Raw genomic sequence first — 16,381 nt, 5'->3', positions numbered from 1 at the left:
TGAGAGTGCAGACGGAGCACAATGAAATGTGGACTTTGTAACAGTGGCCTTAAGATGTGCTAGACCAAGTGTGAAAACCATTCTTTCTTATTCCTAACAAAACAGATGGCACACACTTAACTGTAAGGTCCTTCCTGCAAATGAGCTATGTTACAGCCCACGTATTAGTCTGTTCCACAACCTCCTTCTTGTGTGACAGAAAGAGAGTCTGGACAGAAATGTGCTCCATTAGTCTCCATACGGAAAGGCCACAGCGTTAATGACTTATAAACCTTAAAGTCCTTGGTCAGCACAGATTTCCAAATCAAAGTTAAGTCATGAACTGTTTATAATACCAACACTATCCTAAAATGCTAACATTTTCTTCCCAGTATGTCTTCCTACAAAACAAAAAAACGGTCAAAAGTTTTCATTCTTTTCCTGAGCTAGGACTTAGGAAAAACCTACTAAACTACAACAGTGTTCTGCAAAAGTAAAATACACTACAAAGTCAAACAGGTAAATAAACAACAAACCAAACTGATTTCAACAAAGTCAAGTCATGTTTCCAAAAGTAAAATCTATTACGAACAAGTAATAAATATGTACAAGAAATTACAAGAAATGAGGATCACAGTTAGTTACAAATGCAAAATAATAACTAATTATCCCAGACTTTGAACATAATAATTAAAATCAATTTCATATGCTAGTTAAAATATTATGCACAATTCAGATAAGCTGGTCAAGTGTTATCTGAATATACACCATGTTTGATAAACTTATAATTACATTACCTTTTCTTCTCTTTTAATATTTGCAGGTACATGCCAATATAGAAAAAAATGTAATTTCCATTTGTGTATTAACTGAGAAGAATAACATTTTTACTGTGTATGTTTCAGATTGTAAAAAAGTTAAGGTACATTTTCCTTTAAGAAGGAAAAAAAAAAGGTAAAAATAAACTGCCAAAAGTTTAATATCAACTTACTTATAAAAATGGAAAAAAAAAAGTTTTGAAACAGATACCAAACAATTATCATGTGGTCTCCTTACTGCTCTGAAACTACAGAAGACATTTAAGGAAGGGATCCTATGTCAAAAACAGAGACTAACCCAAGGGATATATGTTACTTTAAAAATCTGATTTGCAGTAAAACTAGTTGGTTGGCCTAGTCTTAAAGCTAATTACAAAATCCATTTTCTTAATAGTCCAGGTGTTTTGCCAATTCTTCCAACTCATCAGAACTTCCACCAGTTTCCACACTCGTTGCAGACAACAAACGTTGTCATCGGTTCATCAGCACTCCGCGTTTGGACCTGTGTGTAAGTGCAGTACTTCTTGCATTTGCCACATGTGAACAAGTCCATCTGGGTTCCACCTGTCTTGGCCACCTGATGCTCTCTGATGGATTCTTTGGTCAAGGTTTTCCGCACCTCTTTGAGCTCATCGCTGGCCATCTCCTCTGCCGTCATTCTAGCAAATAAGTCAGGAGGAATATTCCCACACAGCACATTTTTCCTTCAATTTGGATTCTTAGCATCCTTAAGATTTGATATCCTATTTCATACTCTATTTTTGTATTTCATGTCCGTATTCCTTATTTCTTGATAGATAGCTGCTTACGTTGCTACTGGAGCTACATTCTTCTCTTGCTTCAGGGCTATTCTGTGATGTAACTGCAGTATCTTTTTTCTTTTCTTCAGAGTCTTTATCTTTTGATGGTCAATCTAATAACTTTTTCCAGGATTTGATGAGGGACTTTGCTAAAGACGTAACTTCTTCATCTGTGCTCTGCTTGCAAATAGCATTCACTGACATTCCGATTCTTGTGGACTGTAATAATTCCAAGGTCATGGGAATATTCTTAAGCTCCCTCAGTAAATCCAGTGCTCCAGCCGCGTTCTTATTCTGCACCATCTTGTCCATCTTCTTGGCAATGCGGACCACCTCGTCCTCCATGGCTCCAGCAGCCCTGCCCCGCGCCGGGCCACGGGGGACAGGAAGCGAGCGGAGCTGGCGGGGCAGCGGGTGAGTCCAGGCGTCGGCGAGGGCCCTCAGCAGGCCTGACGGAGGCGCTTCCTCACTCCACCAAGAGCATTTTAGTTTCACTTTATCTTATTTTAAATTATAGATTCTGTTTATATGATGCCTATTACCATTCTTTCCTGCCTTCTGAGGCAAGAATAAGATTTTCCATTGTAATCATCTTCTATTTTACTTCCCGTAGTGGGTAGTAACAGTGAATATATGAAGTATAATTAAAAAAAAAAGAAGTGTTCATATGATAATAGAGTAAAAACAAAGGAAATAATGACTGTGCAGATCAAAACACTCACTATGCTAGCTGAAATTAGAATATAAAAGTGAGCACTGACTGGATTGACGTCGTTAAAATGGTGGAGTCTGCAACTCTAGGGCTCTGTCCCTCCACAGACACAACTAAAACGCTAGTCAAAATTCTCAGAATCAACTTTTGCGGACTGTAATCTAGTCAGAAAGTACAGGAACCAGGGGAAAGCTTAAGGAAAAAAGAAGCTGCTGCATTGTGAGGTAAGTGCTCTATGGCATTTCAAAAATATCTACAATATTTCTTTCTAAAATGTATATGGAAAATCAAAGGAACTAAAATAGCTAAAACAACTTTCAGAAGAAGAATTAAGTGAGAGAAATAAGTTTTCCTGATTCCAAGACTTTTTACATAGGTACAGGAATCAAGAAAGACACGTTCACACAGAAACTTGTGCACTAATGTTTATAAAAGCTTTATTCATAATAGTCAAAAATTGGAAACAAACCAATATTCTTCAACTGATAAAAGTTTAAAAAACTATGGGGCATCCATACCATGGCATTCTACTCAACAGTATAAAAGGAAATGATTATTGACACAACCACCAACCTAAAGGAATCTCCAGAGTCTTATACAGAATAAAAAAGCTAATTCCCACAAGATATTAATACAAGTTACATCCCATACGGGATCATTTATATAACACCCTTGAAATGACAAAATTAAGAAGGTGAATGAGGAGAGAAGTGGGTGAGGCTATAAGAGGACAATATGAAGGAGCTTTGTAGTTACAATTTGGGTAAAATGTAGACACAAAAATACTGTGTATTATTTATTACAGCTACATGTGAACCTATGTTTATCTCAAAATAAAAAATTTAGTTAGAGAAAAGCAGGGATACTTGGTGCATCTCACTGATACTCAGATGGCAGATTGCTCATATGTAATTTGTCATATTTAGGCAAAAAAGTTCTAGGTTAGCCGAGCAGAAACCTCTTTATAGCCTATTGCTCAGTTTCCAGACATATGACAATTTATAGACAGTCCACAGTTACTTCGAGGAAGGATTCTACATCTCAACCACAGTAGCATACCATGAATATTACTCCAGGATTATTCCAGAGGAACTTTGAAACAGTTACTGGAGTAACTTTGCACAGAAACAAGAAATAGCTGAAATTTCTGAGAGGTTTTTTGTTTTGTTTGTTTGTTTCTTTGTTTGTTTTTGAGATACTGTTTTTGACTGACTCTAATTCATGGTACCCTGAAAAATTACTATGGCCCATTTAAAGAGAACTTACTGAATTCAGCTTTCAAAGGGAGTGTTGACTTAAATTTGCCTCATCGTCTATTCCTGGACCACAGATTTATCTGATGGTTATTCTCCTTTCACAGAGTATATAATCAACATACTCGGTAACTGGTGGAATTCCTGCATCTATTCCCTGACCGCAAAAATGGCAGGAAGGGACAAATAAAAACCCAGAGAAATGCCTCCCTCAACCAAGATAATAAACAAAAGCATTCTACATTCATGGAGCTGATTGAAGAGTTTAGTACTATGAGGAAATTTTTGAAAATTGCAGGAGTGATCAATACCTATTCAACATGATTTTGCTAGCATGAAAAACAGGTAAGTTGTGGAGAAAGCCTTTTAATGATAATCTATTTGATAATCTAGCATCAAGACATCTTCATTAGGTGATGCTAATTTCACCTTCAATTATGAAGGTTGTATATTTACCATAGCCAATAAGAGCAGAATTAATGAATCTGGAATTCAGTTGTCTATTTTTTTCCTTATCGCTATTAGCAAAGGAAGTCAGAAGTCGTTTGTTTCTATGTAGAAAGGACAACAGTATGCCTTGATATATTTGCCTCAATGGTATGTCAAGTCTACTTCCTGTGATAATACAGTCCAAAGGGATCTTGATTATCATGATATTCCACAGAAAATTATGCAAGTCTATTTCATTGATAAGATTATGCTAATTCCTAGAGAGTAGGAAATAGGAAACACTTTTAACTGCCCTACTAAAATACATATCTGACAGAGGATCAGAGATAATTCTCAGGAAACTATGGCAGCTTGACACATTAAGTTACCAAGGCTCCAGTGGTTTGAAGTATGTTGCAATATTACTTCTAGAGTGAGAGACAAGTTGATGAATCTTGCACTGCCCACCGTGAAAAAGAGGCTCTTTTTGGATTTTGATGGCAATATATATCACATTTGGAATAACATGTAAGGCTGTCAGCTTTAAAGGTGTATTAAGAAGGAAAAGGTACTTTTTCATTTGTTTCAGCTTGAGTGCTAGTTATTCTACCACATGTGTTATGCAATATAAAGACCCAATATTTTCCAGACATGTTTGTTCCTGATAGGGATGTTCTGTTATCCTCTGTCAAGCTCCCAAAATGAGAATCCAGCTCAAACACCTAGAATTCTACATTTCTGCAATGCTCACTACTATAAAAAACTATTTTTTATTGGAAAACCAGTTCTCAGTTTGTTCCTAGGCTCTTGGAAGGACTAAACATGTGACTGAGGGACACCAAATGGGTACCCCAAGTGGGAATTATTGATCCATCAAACCATGAAATTAGACACAAACACCATCCTTCCACTCTAAATTTTAAGTGATACGTATGAGACCAAACCAAAGCTTGTTCCCAGAACAAGCTTTTGTAAATTGTACAAAAAGGTATAAAATACTCATGGTACCTGCTGCTACTACCTCAGTGCCTCTTCCCTATCTCAACCTCATCACATCATGTGGCTACAGCTCCTATTAGATAACCCTCCTTGTAGAGCTACCATCTCTGCTTTTAGATACAGTTTTTCTCATTGTCTCATCAGGCCTAAATGTAATTGTTCTTCATAGCCCCCAGCCCTGATGTATGGCACCATCATGTTTGGTTCCTTATATTCTACATTCTACACATTTTTGTAAAGTATTAAATACCCTTAAAAATATTAACTTTGAATGTTCAAACTGTTTCTTGCCATTATCAGTTGGATAAAAGGGGAAGTATTGAATATTTTCCCTTTACTTAAAAGAGTTATAAAAGAATTTCACTGCAAGTGCTAGCCACTACAACCATAGAAGAAAATAAACACACACACACACACACACACACACACACACACAAAGAATGGCAAGAATGAAATAATGCCATTTGCAATAAGGCAGAAGGAGAAAGACAAATACTATATGATATCACTTATATGTGGAATCTAAAATATGACACAAATGAACATATATATGAAACAGAAACAGACTCACAGACATAGAGAACAGACTCGTGGTTGCCAAGGGTGGTGGTGGGAGGGAATGACTTAGAGTTTGGGCTTAGCAGATGCTAACTAGTATATATAGGATGGATAAACAACAAGGTACTACTGTATAGCACAAAGAACTATATTCAATATCCTATGATAAATCATAATGGAAAAGAATATATATATATATACAACTGAGTCACTTTGCTGTACAGCAGAAATTAACACATTGTAAATCAACTATACTTCAATAAAACTTAAAATAATAAAAATAAAATGAAAACAAAACAAAATAAAACCTATGGGGATATTAGTGGCATAAAAGCATGTTTAGACAATGAATTCAGGGATAATGCATTGTGCCTTAGAAACTACTTTTCAATTACAAATAATACTTAATGAAGAGTTTAAAATAAAATAAAACAACCCAAAAGAGCATTCATCAACTGTAAAGTAAGTCTCCTTCCTACCCCAGACCACAGTTATCTGTCTCTGTTCCCAAAATAAACTGCTGTTGAGAGTTAAAAAAAAAAAAGATTGGCAAGGAATAAAAATAAAGTGTCATTATTACAGATATATGACTGTGTATTTATTTACACAGTGCAAAAGAACATACAACTCATTACTGGAATTATTCAAATCAATTAGCAAATACAAAGACAATATATGTAAATCAGTTGCTTTCAACTGATATATATGCTTTCAACAAACAGAAAATTAAAAATTACTATAGCATTAAAATTATCAGGTAAATATGAATGAATCTAATAAGTCATCCAAGATCTTCAGGTATTACAATAATATATTATTGATCTTCATTGAAGAAAGCCTATATAAATGAAGGACAAACTATTATTAATTGCAAGGCCAACTATTGTAAAAATGTCAATTTCTCCCAAATGGATGTTTATATTTAGTGCATTCCATTCAGAAATAACAAGGTTTCTTGTAGACCTGAAAAAACTTTCCTACACTCTATGTGAAAACACAAAGACCAAGAAATGCCAAGATGCATTTGATGAGGCACAAGTTATAGGATTTGGCTGTACTTGGTATTAAGATTTAATGTATGTTTTGTATAACTTTAAGTGGAGTATAAACTATAAAAATATTAAATCACTATGTTGTATATCTGAAACTAATATAACACTGTAAATCAACTATATTTCAATAATAAGTAAATAAAATATTTAATGTCATGCTAAATTAGCAAAACCAGTTTGCTATTGGTTTAAATATAGTAGAATATATTAATATATACTATATATCTATGTTTACATCTATATCCATATGATATATTTGCAGATAAATATACAAGTTATACATACACACATGCATACATACACTTGCTTTATGAAAAATGACACTGCTGATGAGTGTAACAGGACTATTTAATATACAGCATTGAAATATCCAATTAACTATATAGAAAATAAGCCCTACCTTACAAAAATCTATTTCAAGTGGATTGTAATTATAACTGTGAATAGCACAATGATAAAAGTTGTAGAATGTAATTTAGCAAAATATCTTCATTGCCAAATGGGAAATAAGTGATTTATTAAATATGACATAAAATGAGTAATCATAAAAGGCTATATTAAATTATGAAATCTGTTTATTTTAATTTCTATTCAGAGAATGAGAGAGAAGTCATGAACTAAGGGAAGAAATTTGAACCACACATAATTTTACCTAGAATAAAAATGTTAAAAATTCTGGATAAAGGGATAGGGTATACTCAAGGGAACAATAATTAGAGTGATTGAAAACTTCTCAACAACAATAAAAGCAATGGAAGTGAGACAACAATGGCAGAATATCTTTCATGAATAGAAAATTAATAAACAGCAACAAAACTTCCATAACCAGTGAAAATACTCATCAAGAATGAATGTGAAATAATGATATTTTCAAACAATAGCAAAAACAGAATTTGTCACCACTGGTTCTCTTTCAAAAAAATACTAACAGTTATTCTTCAGGTAGAATAAAGCTAACCCTAGGAGGAAGTTCAGTGATGCGGTAAGAAATGAAGGACAACAAAAATCCTAAACATATGCATAAATATAAATTACATTGTCATAGAAAATAATGTCTTCTTCAGTAGTTCATGGTTTATCAAAATACATGATGACAATGGTCACGAATCAAGAGAAGAATAAATGGGCTTGAAATGTTCTAAAAGTTTTGAATTATCATGAAAAAAGGAAATATAACTATCAAGTTAAAATATTCTAGACTAAGCACTGAAATTGTAAAATAATGCATAAAAATGCTAAGAAAAAAGAAATATTCCACTATAAAAATTACATAGTTAAATCTAAATAGATTTTTAAAAAGTAGGGAATAAAAAGTAACATAGAACAGGCAGGACAGGTATTGAAAGCAAATAGGGAGATAATAGATTTAAACCAAATATGTCTGCAATTGGAATAAATGCTCCAAATAAAAGACAAATATCCTGAGGCTGGAAATTTAATATTCCCATATATGTTCCTTACATGAGATATATCTACAATATAAAGATATTCTAAGAGTAAAATAAATAGAAGGAAATATTTACTATGCAAGCACTAATCCAAAAAGGAGGTGTAACCATATTAATGTCAGACGGGGTTGACTTTAAGGAGAAAGTGCTATCAGAGTTGCAAATCAACCTTTCAGAATGATAAAAGGTATAGCTCATCAAAAAACAATAACAATTAAAAGTTGGTATGCAACTAATAACAGCCTTCCATTAAAATAGTAAAAAGGCAAACAATGTGAAAAGAGATGTTTGCAACAGATGCATTCAACTAAGGCTCATCTCAAATATATAAATAAATCCTACAAATCTATAATAAAAAGACAAGGATTAAAAAAGAATAAAAGTTGGCAAGACACTTGATGAGAAGATATTCACAAAATGAGATATGTGTATTAATTTCATATCCTGCTACTTTACCAAATTCATTGATTAGCTGTAGTAGTTTTCTAGTAGCATCTTTAGGGTTCTCTAGTTATAATATCATATCATCTTCAAAAAGTGACAGTTTTACTTCTTTTCTGGTTTGGATTCCTTCTATTTCTTTTTCATCTTTCATCATGATTGCTATGGCTAAAACTTCCAAAACTATGTTGAATAATAGTGGGAGGAGTGGGTAAACTTGTCTTGTTCCTGATCTTAGTGGAAATGTTTTCAGTTTTTCACCATTGAGAATGATGTTGGCTGTGGGTTTGTCATATATTGCCTTTATTATGTTGAAGTAAGTTCCCTCTATGCCCAATTTCTGAAGAATTTTTATCATAAATAGGTGTTGAATTTTGTCAAAAGCTTTTTCTGCATCTGAGATGATCATATAATTTTTCTTCTTCAATTTGTTAATATGGTGTATCACATTGATTGATTTGTGTATATTGAAGAATCCTTGCATTCCTGGGATAAATCCCACTTGGTCATGGTGTATGATCCTTTTGATGTGCTGCTGGATTCTGTTTGCTAGTATTTTGTTGAGGATTTTTGCATCTATGTTCATCAGTGATATTGTCCTGTAGTTTTCTTTTTTTCTGACATCATTGTCTGGTTATGGTATCAGGGTGATGGTAGCCTTGTAAAATGAATTTGGGAGTGTTCTTTCCTCTGCTATATTTTGGAAGAGTTTGAGAAGGATAGGTGTTAGCTCTTCTCTAAATGTTTAATAGAATTCATCTGTGAATCCATCAGGTCCTGGGCTTTTGTTTGTTGGAAGATTTTTAATCACAGTTTCAATTTCAGCACTTGTGATTGGTCTGTTTATATTTTCTATTTATTCCTGGTTCAGTCTCAGAAGGTTGTGCTTTTCTAAGAATGTGTCAATTTCTTCTAGGTTGTCCATTTTATTGGCATATAGTTGCTTGTAGTAATCTTTCATGATCCTTTTTATTTCTGCAGTGTCAGTTGTTACTTCTCCTTTCTCTTACATTCCTATACACTAATGATGAAAAATCTGAAAGAGAAATTAAGGTAACACTCCCATTTACCACTGCAACAAAAAGAATAAAATATCTAGGATAAACCTACCTAAGGAGACCAAAGGCCTGTATGCAGAAAACTATAAGACACTGATGAAAGAAATTAAAGACAATACAAACAGATGGAGAGATATACCATGTTCTTGGGTTGGAAGAATCAACATTGTGAAAATGACTATATGATCCCAAGCAATCTACAGATTCAGTGCAATCCCTATCAAACTACCAATGGCATTTTTCACAGAACTAGAACAAAAAAACCTCACAATTTGTATGGAAATGCAAAAGACCCCAAATAGCCAAAGCAATCTTGAGAAAGAAAAATGAAGCTGGAGGAATCAGACTCCCTGACTTCAGACTATACTACAAAGCTACAGTACTCACGACAGTATGGTACTGACACAAAAACAGAAATATAGATCAAGGGACAGAATAGAAAGCCAAGATATAAACCAACGCACATATGGTCATCTTATTTTTGATAAAGGAGGCAACAGTGTACAATAGAGAATAGACAGCCTCTTCAATAAGTGGTGCTGGGAAAACTGGACAGCTACATATAAAAGAATGAAATTAGAACACTCCCTATTACCATATACAAAAATAAACTCAAAATGGATTAAAGACCTAAATGTAAGAATGGACACTATAAAACTCTTAGAGGAAAACATAGGAAGAACACTCTTTGACATAAATCACAACAAGATCTTTTTGATCTACCTCCTAGAGTAATGGAAGTAAAAACAAAAATAAACAATTGGGACCTAATGAAACATAAAATCTTTTTCACAGCAAAGGAAACTATAAACAAGATGAAAAGACAACCCTCAGAATGGGAGAAAATATTTGCAAATGAAGCAACTGACAAAGGATTAATCTCCAAAATAATCAAGCAGCTCATGCAGCTCAATATCAAAAAAAGAAACAATCCAATCCAAAAATGGGCAGAAGACCTAAATAGACATTTCTCCAAAGAAGATATACAGACTGTCAACAAACACATGAAAGAGTGCTCAACATCACTAATCATTAGAGAAATGCAAATCAAAAGTACAACGAGGTATCACCTCACACCAGTCAGAATGGCCATCATCACAAAGTCTATCAAGAATAAATGTTGGAGAGGGTGTGGAGAAAAGGGAACAATAAATGCTGGAGAGGGTGTGGAGAAAAGGGAACCCTCATATTCTGTAGATGGGAATGTAAATTGATACAGCCACTGTGGAGAACAGTACGGAGGTTCCTTAAAAAACTAAAACTAGGACTACCATATGACCCAGCAATCCCAGTACTGGGCATATACCCTGAGAAAACCATAATTCAAAAAGAGTCATGTGCCACAATGTTCATTGCAGTACTATTTACAATAGCCAGAACAGGTAAGCAACCTACGTGTCCACTGACAGATGAGTGAATAAAGAAGATGTGGTACATATCTACAATGGAATATTACTCAGCCATAAAAAGAAATGAAATTGAGTTATTTGTAGTGAGGTGGATGGGCCTAGAGTCTGTCATACAGAGTGAAATAAGTCTGAAAGAGGAAAACAAATACCATATGCTAACACATATATATGGAATCCAGAGGGAAAAAAAAAAAAGGTTCTGAAAAACCTGGCAGCAGGACAGGAATAAAGACACAGACGTAGAGAATGGACTTTAGGACACTGGGAGGGGGAAGGGTAAGCTGGGACGAAATGAGAGAGTAGCACTGACATATATACACTACCAAATGTAAAATAGATAGCTAGTGGGAAGCAGCTGCACAGCACAGGGAGAACAGCTTGGTGCTTTGTGAGCACCTAGAGGGGTGGGATATGGAGTGTGGGAGGGAAACGCAAGTGGGAGGGGAAATGAGAATACATGTATACGTATAGCTGATTCACTTTGTATACAGCAGAAACTAACAACAATGTAAAGCAATTATACTCCAATAAAGATGTTAAAAAAAAACTAAAAAAAAAAAGAAATGAGATATGTATGAAAAGGTACTCAACCTCATTGCCAATCAGGAAAATTGAAGTTAAAACTACAGTAGAATACCTCTTTGCTTCTACTAGAATAGCAATGAAGAAATCGAAGTCTCAAAATACCCAGTGTTGGTGAGGATGTAGTGGAAGAGGAACATTGACACTCTGCAAATGTAAGTGTAAAACCCTAAAAACATATTTCTTAAGCCAGCAACAACTTTTAAAATATAATTAAGTAAATGTATCTGTTTTAATATCTTTTTAGTTATTACCCTAATATGGAAATTAGTATATATAAGGCAATTAGTATATATCCTCTTTTTCCCATTCATTTTAACCCTCAAGTTTTAAGCTACTAAAGGTGTGCATACACATTTAAGACCCAGAAACCCCCCTAATAGATACCCAAGAAAAATGTACAGATTTGTACCAAGAGACATGTACAAGAATGCCCAGAACAGCTCCATTCTTAATAGCCTTTCTGCCTGTGCTGCCAAAAATGAGTTCACAAGACTGCATGTGCTCTACTGCCTATCTGATTGTAAGCTTTCCCCCAGTAAATCCTATCGGATATCTGCACTGCTCATGACATGATCCATCTGCTTGACATAGCAACTTGGATACATCTCACATACATAATGTTGAACAAAAAGTCATTCACAGAAATACACAAACTGGGTGATTCTGTTTAGATAAGTTTCAAAATAAGCAAAGCTCAAATATAGCATCTGACCTTAGGATATTGGTGCCTTTAGGCAGAAAGGAGGGAATGGTGATTGACAGTGAACACCAAGGGAGTTCTGGAGAGCTAAGAATGTCTATGTCTTGATCTGTGGGGGTAACGTGTGTGGTTGATCGGTGATGATTTTCCGGCAGTGTATTTGTGTTCTGTGCATTTAATTTTGCCATCAAATGATGCTGTTTAAAGTTGATACATTAAACAATACAATGTTTAGTACATTTAACATATTAACCATGCTGCAGAGACAGTTTGTGTTCACTAACATTGTCTGCTCTCCTCTACTTTTCTCTGCCTGTTTTGCAGTTAATTTTGAGACTTGTGAGCAGAGGTATCATGTGTCACACTTCTGGGCTCTTAAGAGCTAGTGTCTTCTTCTGTCTTTCTCTTCGGCTGCTGTGGTGTCCTTGGAGGCCACAAATTCCAGATGGTTTCACTACCAGATGGAAGGAGCCTTTCCAAATCCCATCAATCTTTATGTATGTGAGAAATGAACCTGTGTTGCATCATGCGGCTGAAATTTTTTTTGAAGAAACTAAAATTACCCAAATACCAAATGTCAACATTATGAACAATAAACAAATCAAAAAAATTTGGTGGTAAAAAGGGAGAAAGAAGATATTACTAGTTTTTCTTACTGCTAAGGGTAATGAATAAAACATATTAAAGATAGAAACTTTTATACGGTTATGTTTCAAAAATTGCCATTGGATCAACTTTTATCAGCCTTTAAATTATTACAAGAAACATCCAAAAACGAAGCAAAGATAGCTTTTTGTGTGTGCATAGATTGTATACGGAAGATATACAAGAACATGTTAACATTGGTTGCCTCCAGAGACAAAAAATATGTGAATGTATTATACATATAAGCCATAAATAATAATTAAATTTACAAAATGGTATAGCTGATCTCAATAAAAATAAAGCATTCTGTTCAGATGTGTACTTTCCATTTAAGAAATCATTCACAGTCGCTATTAGAGTACCTCATTAAATGTGTCTATTTAATTCTTATCTATATATCCTCCTTGAACATATCAGTGGTGTATAGATATAGAGATAAACAGAATCTAATTTATTTTAAAAAGATATATAGCTGGTCTCAGCAAGCAATAAATTAGATTTATCAAACACTCAAGATTCAGTAGGTAAAAATACTCTATAAAAACTAAACTTAGCTCTTTTCTTTCCTTCTTCGTAGTTCATTGTGCATCAACCAGTTAAATCCCTAAAGGTCTGTGGGGTTTTAAAATGCAAGAGATAATTCCTTCATTTTTGGATGACTCTGATTTTCTCAGGTAAAATTTAGTGATAGTCTTAATTCTGGAAGTAGTTAGGGTAAATACAATTTGAACAGAGAATTTTATAAATAACTTAATGATTTTGACCCTGCATCGATGACAAGATAAAATGAACGTTTAATATATATGGTTTTTTCTCAGTCTGAGCATAGGGTATCAATTCAAAACAGGACTCAAATTCTTTCCTTGCCCGGGATACAAAACTATATTTTGTATGCAGGTGTTTTGCCTACCATGAAAACAAGCTTAACAGGTCAATTATATGCTCTTCAGTGTGCCAGATTCTTATATTATCCACTTAGGAATATTTATCAGCCATAATTTTATGTGATCTTATCAATATTTTCTATAGACAGCTCCTCATGGGATAATGACTGCACAACTCATAGGTTGAAGGGGCACTTTTAGTAATGTACCTTCAAAATGCATCTTTTAGTGGTTGAAGCAAGCATCACAGTTCTAACATTGGGAAAGTTGGAGAACATATTGTCCTCTTTGTGAATTTATGTAGACTTTTGACTCTAGAAAAAGTTAAATCCAAGTCATATTATGATCAGATCATTACATCTGTCTAATGATATGATGTTATTGCATAGTTTGATTGAGGGGTTTATTGATTACTGCTACTGCTGTCTACTATATATGAATGGGTCTGAAAGTGAGAAGGTTTAAATTTGATAATGATAGAGAAGCCCCTTTCATGACATCCACAAGATTCCTTTCACAGTTATCAGATGAATTGTCAAAAGAGAGTCAAACCCAGGAAAACTCAACCCTTGAGCAAGGAAATGGCACAGACAGTAAAACTCCATCGGTATAGCTCCAGAAATTATATAATCCTTATGGGGAACTTAGTCTTTTTGACAGAGATGGTGTTTTCATTTCTTTCATATAAAAGCAAATACTTGAGACAGAAAAAGCTCATAAGAAGTGAGCACTTGAATATGAACTTTTTCATGTACATATATTCTTTTTCACTAAAAGCTGAGCCCAGAAAAAAGGGTTTTGTACACATAGTTTACTTGGAAAGGGGTCCAAAGGAACAAGAGTGGCAAACATGGGAAAGTAAAAACAGAAAAGAGGAAGGCAAGATAGGCGGATGTGTTATCCAGTTTGCAGCTGCTACATGGGACTGGTGCTTGATGTGACTAGACAATGTGAGAAGTTTTGTGAAACATGCAGTTATCTCTTGACTTCAATCCCCCCATTGAATAAAGATGGCCCCTCGAACTTAATCCCTGAGCCATTTGAATTGTATATACAAGAATGCTGAGTTGGTTTCCTTGGTGTCCCACACCACAGAGTCATAGGAAACTTGGAGCTGGAAGGAAGATTTAATCTGCTTTAGACAAGACCTACCTCTTTGCTAAACTGGTCAAAGCTTGCTTGGCACTGCTTTTCTGCAACAGTGGCTCAAACAAGAGTTGGACCAAGAGAATTTTATAAACAATATTACATGCGTCTGATACAGTTTTCTACTGTAAAATTAAATACAGATTTTAGTGTTTATCAACACTGGATCCTGATTATATGAAGAGTCCTCTTTATACTTGATAATTTGTGGTTGATCCAAAAAGAAATTTAAAAGATGTTTATGCTCACACCATTATAAGAATTAACCAAATTAATAATACTTTATATTCAGGAAAGTATTAGTGAGTAGATATTTTCTTGAATATCTGGGGTACCTAAATGGTAATCTTGGCCATGGACCCAGTTTTAAACATGTAAACCCTGGCAAGATATTTCTAAAAATGTCGACGATATAATATATGGCATTCTAGCAGTTGTTAATAGTAACTGATAACCATCAAACGGCATAGACTGGAAATTTTCATTATCATCCTAAGTAAATATTTGAAGACTTATTTAAAATTATGCTATTTGAAAGGGATAACATATTAAACTAAAACTCATTCTAATGATTCAGCTCAATAGAATGGAGCATATAAATGATATAATTATATAACCTGCCTCAATAAAATGGGATAATGAAATGTTAAACTGTGATTAGAGGTAGAATGTCAGTGCATTTGTTATTGTTAAACAATCTCCCACACCCACCCCCGATTTGTTTCTCTCAAACTCTGGCCTGTATCCCCTGGGAACACCTGATGGATGTAATACTAATTTCAGGTGATGTGTTGAGTGAATTAAGTAAGTAATTAATGTATAGATATAAAAGTGAATATGTTAGGAGTGTTAACATAATGGACTTCACAGACTACTAAATCAAAGGAAACATTGCTTAATCCTGTGCTTTCCAAACTTGAACTTTCATACCAATCACCTGTAAATCTTGTTAAAATGCATTTTGTATTAAACATTTTGAAGATTATTGCACACTTTCTGCTTTTGTCCCTTAAATTAATTGATATTTGAAATTTTCAGCCCAATATTCCTATTAGCCACTTATGCTATAGTAAAGCATCCATTTTCTTAAAGTAGTTACTATATAGCAACATCAAAATATTTTTACATAGTCACTGGAATCTCAGGGTTTAAATGAGAGCTAGCCCTATGTTTAAAGCTATAGTGTTTTGCCCTGACATTTAAAGTCCTCCATACTTTTGACATACCATTCCGTTACTACTTTTCCAAGATTGTGTGGTCCCTCCCAACTCCACCACAAACCTCACATTCTTCTGTGTGTTTGAAAAGCCACAGGAAGACATCATAATCCTAATTCTTCTGCAGTGATAATTAGCTCTTACTCCACTTTCCTTTATTGACACATATTTACTGTTTAATATTCTTATTCACTACTTCTTAAAAGAGTGAAACTCTTAAAGGTGCATCTTGAAAAGATATTACATCT

The 16,381-nt window shown here is 34.2% G+C and overlaps 1 pseudogene; it reads right to left on the bottom strand.

Annotated features, from left to right (window-relative positions):
• Positions 1-520: 520 nt before the first annotated feature.
• On the bottom strand, positions 521-2,017 carry LOC101317042 (transcription elongation factor A protein 1 pseudogene; annotated as a pseudogene).
• Between the last annotated feature and the right edge of the window lie 14,364 nt (positions 2,018-16,381).

Source organism: Tursiops truncatus, chromosome 4, assembly GCF_011762595.2.
Source record: "Tursiops truncatus isolate mTurTru1 chromosome 4, mTurTru1.mat.Y, whole genome shotgun sequence".
Lineage (NCBI taxonomy): Eukaryota > Metazoa > Chordata > Mammalia > Artiodactyla > Delphinidae > Tursiops > Tursiops truncatus.
The sequence above is the reverse complement of the archived record's forward strand: the minus strand, read 5'-3'. Positions and strand labels throughout refer to the sequence as shown.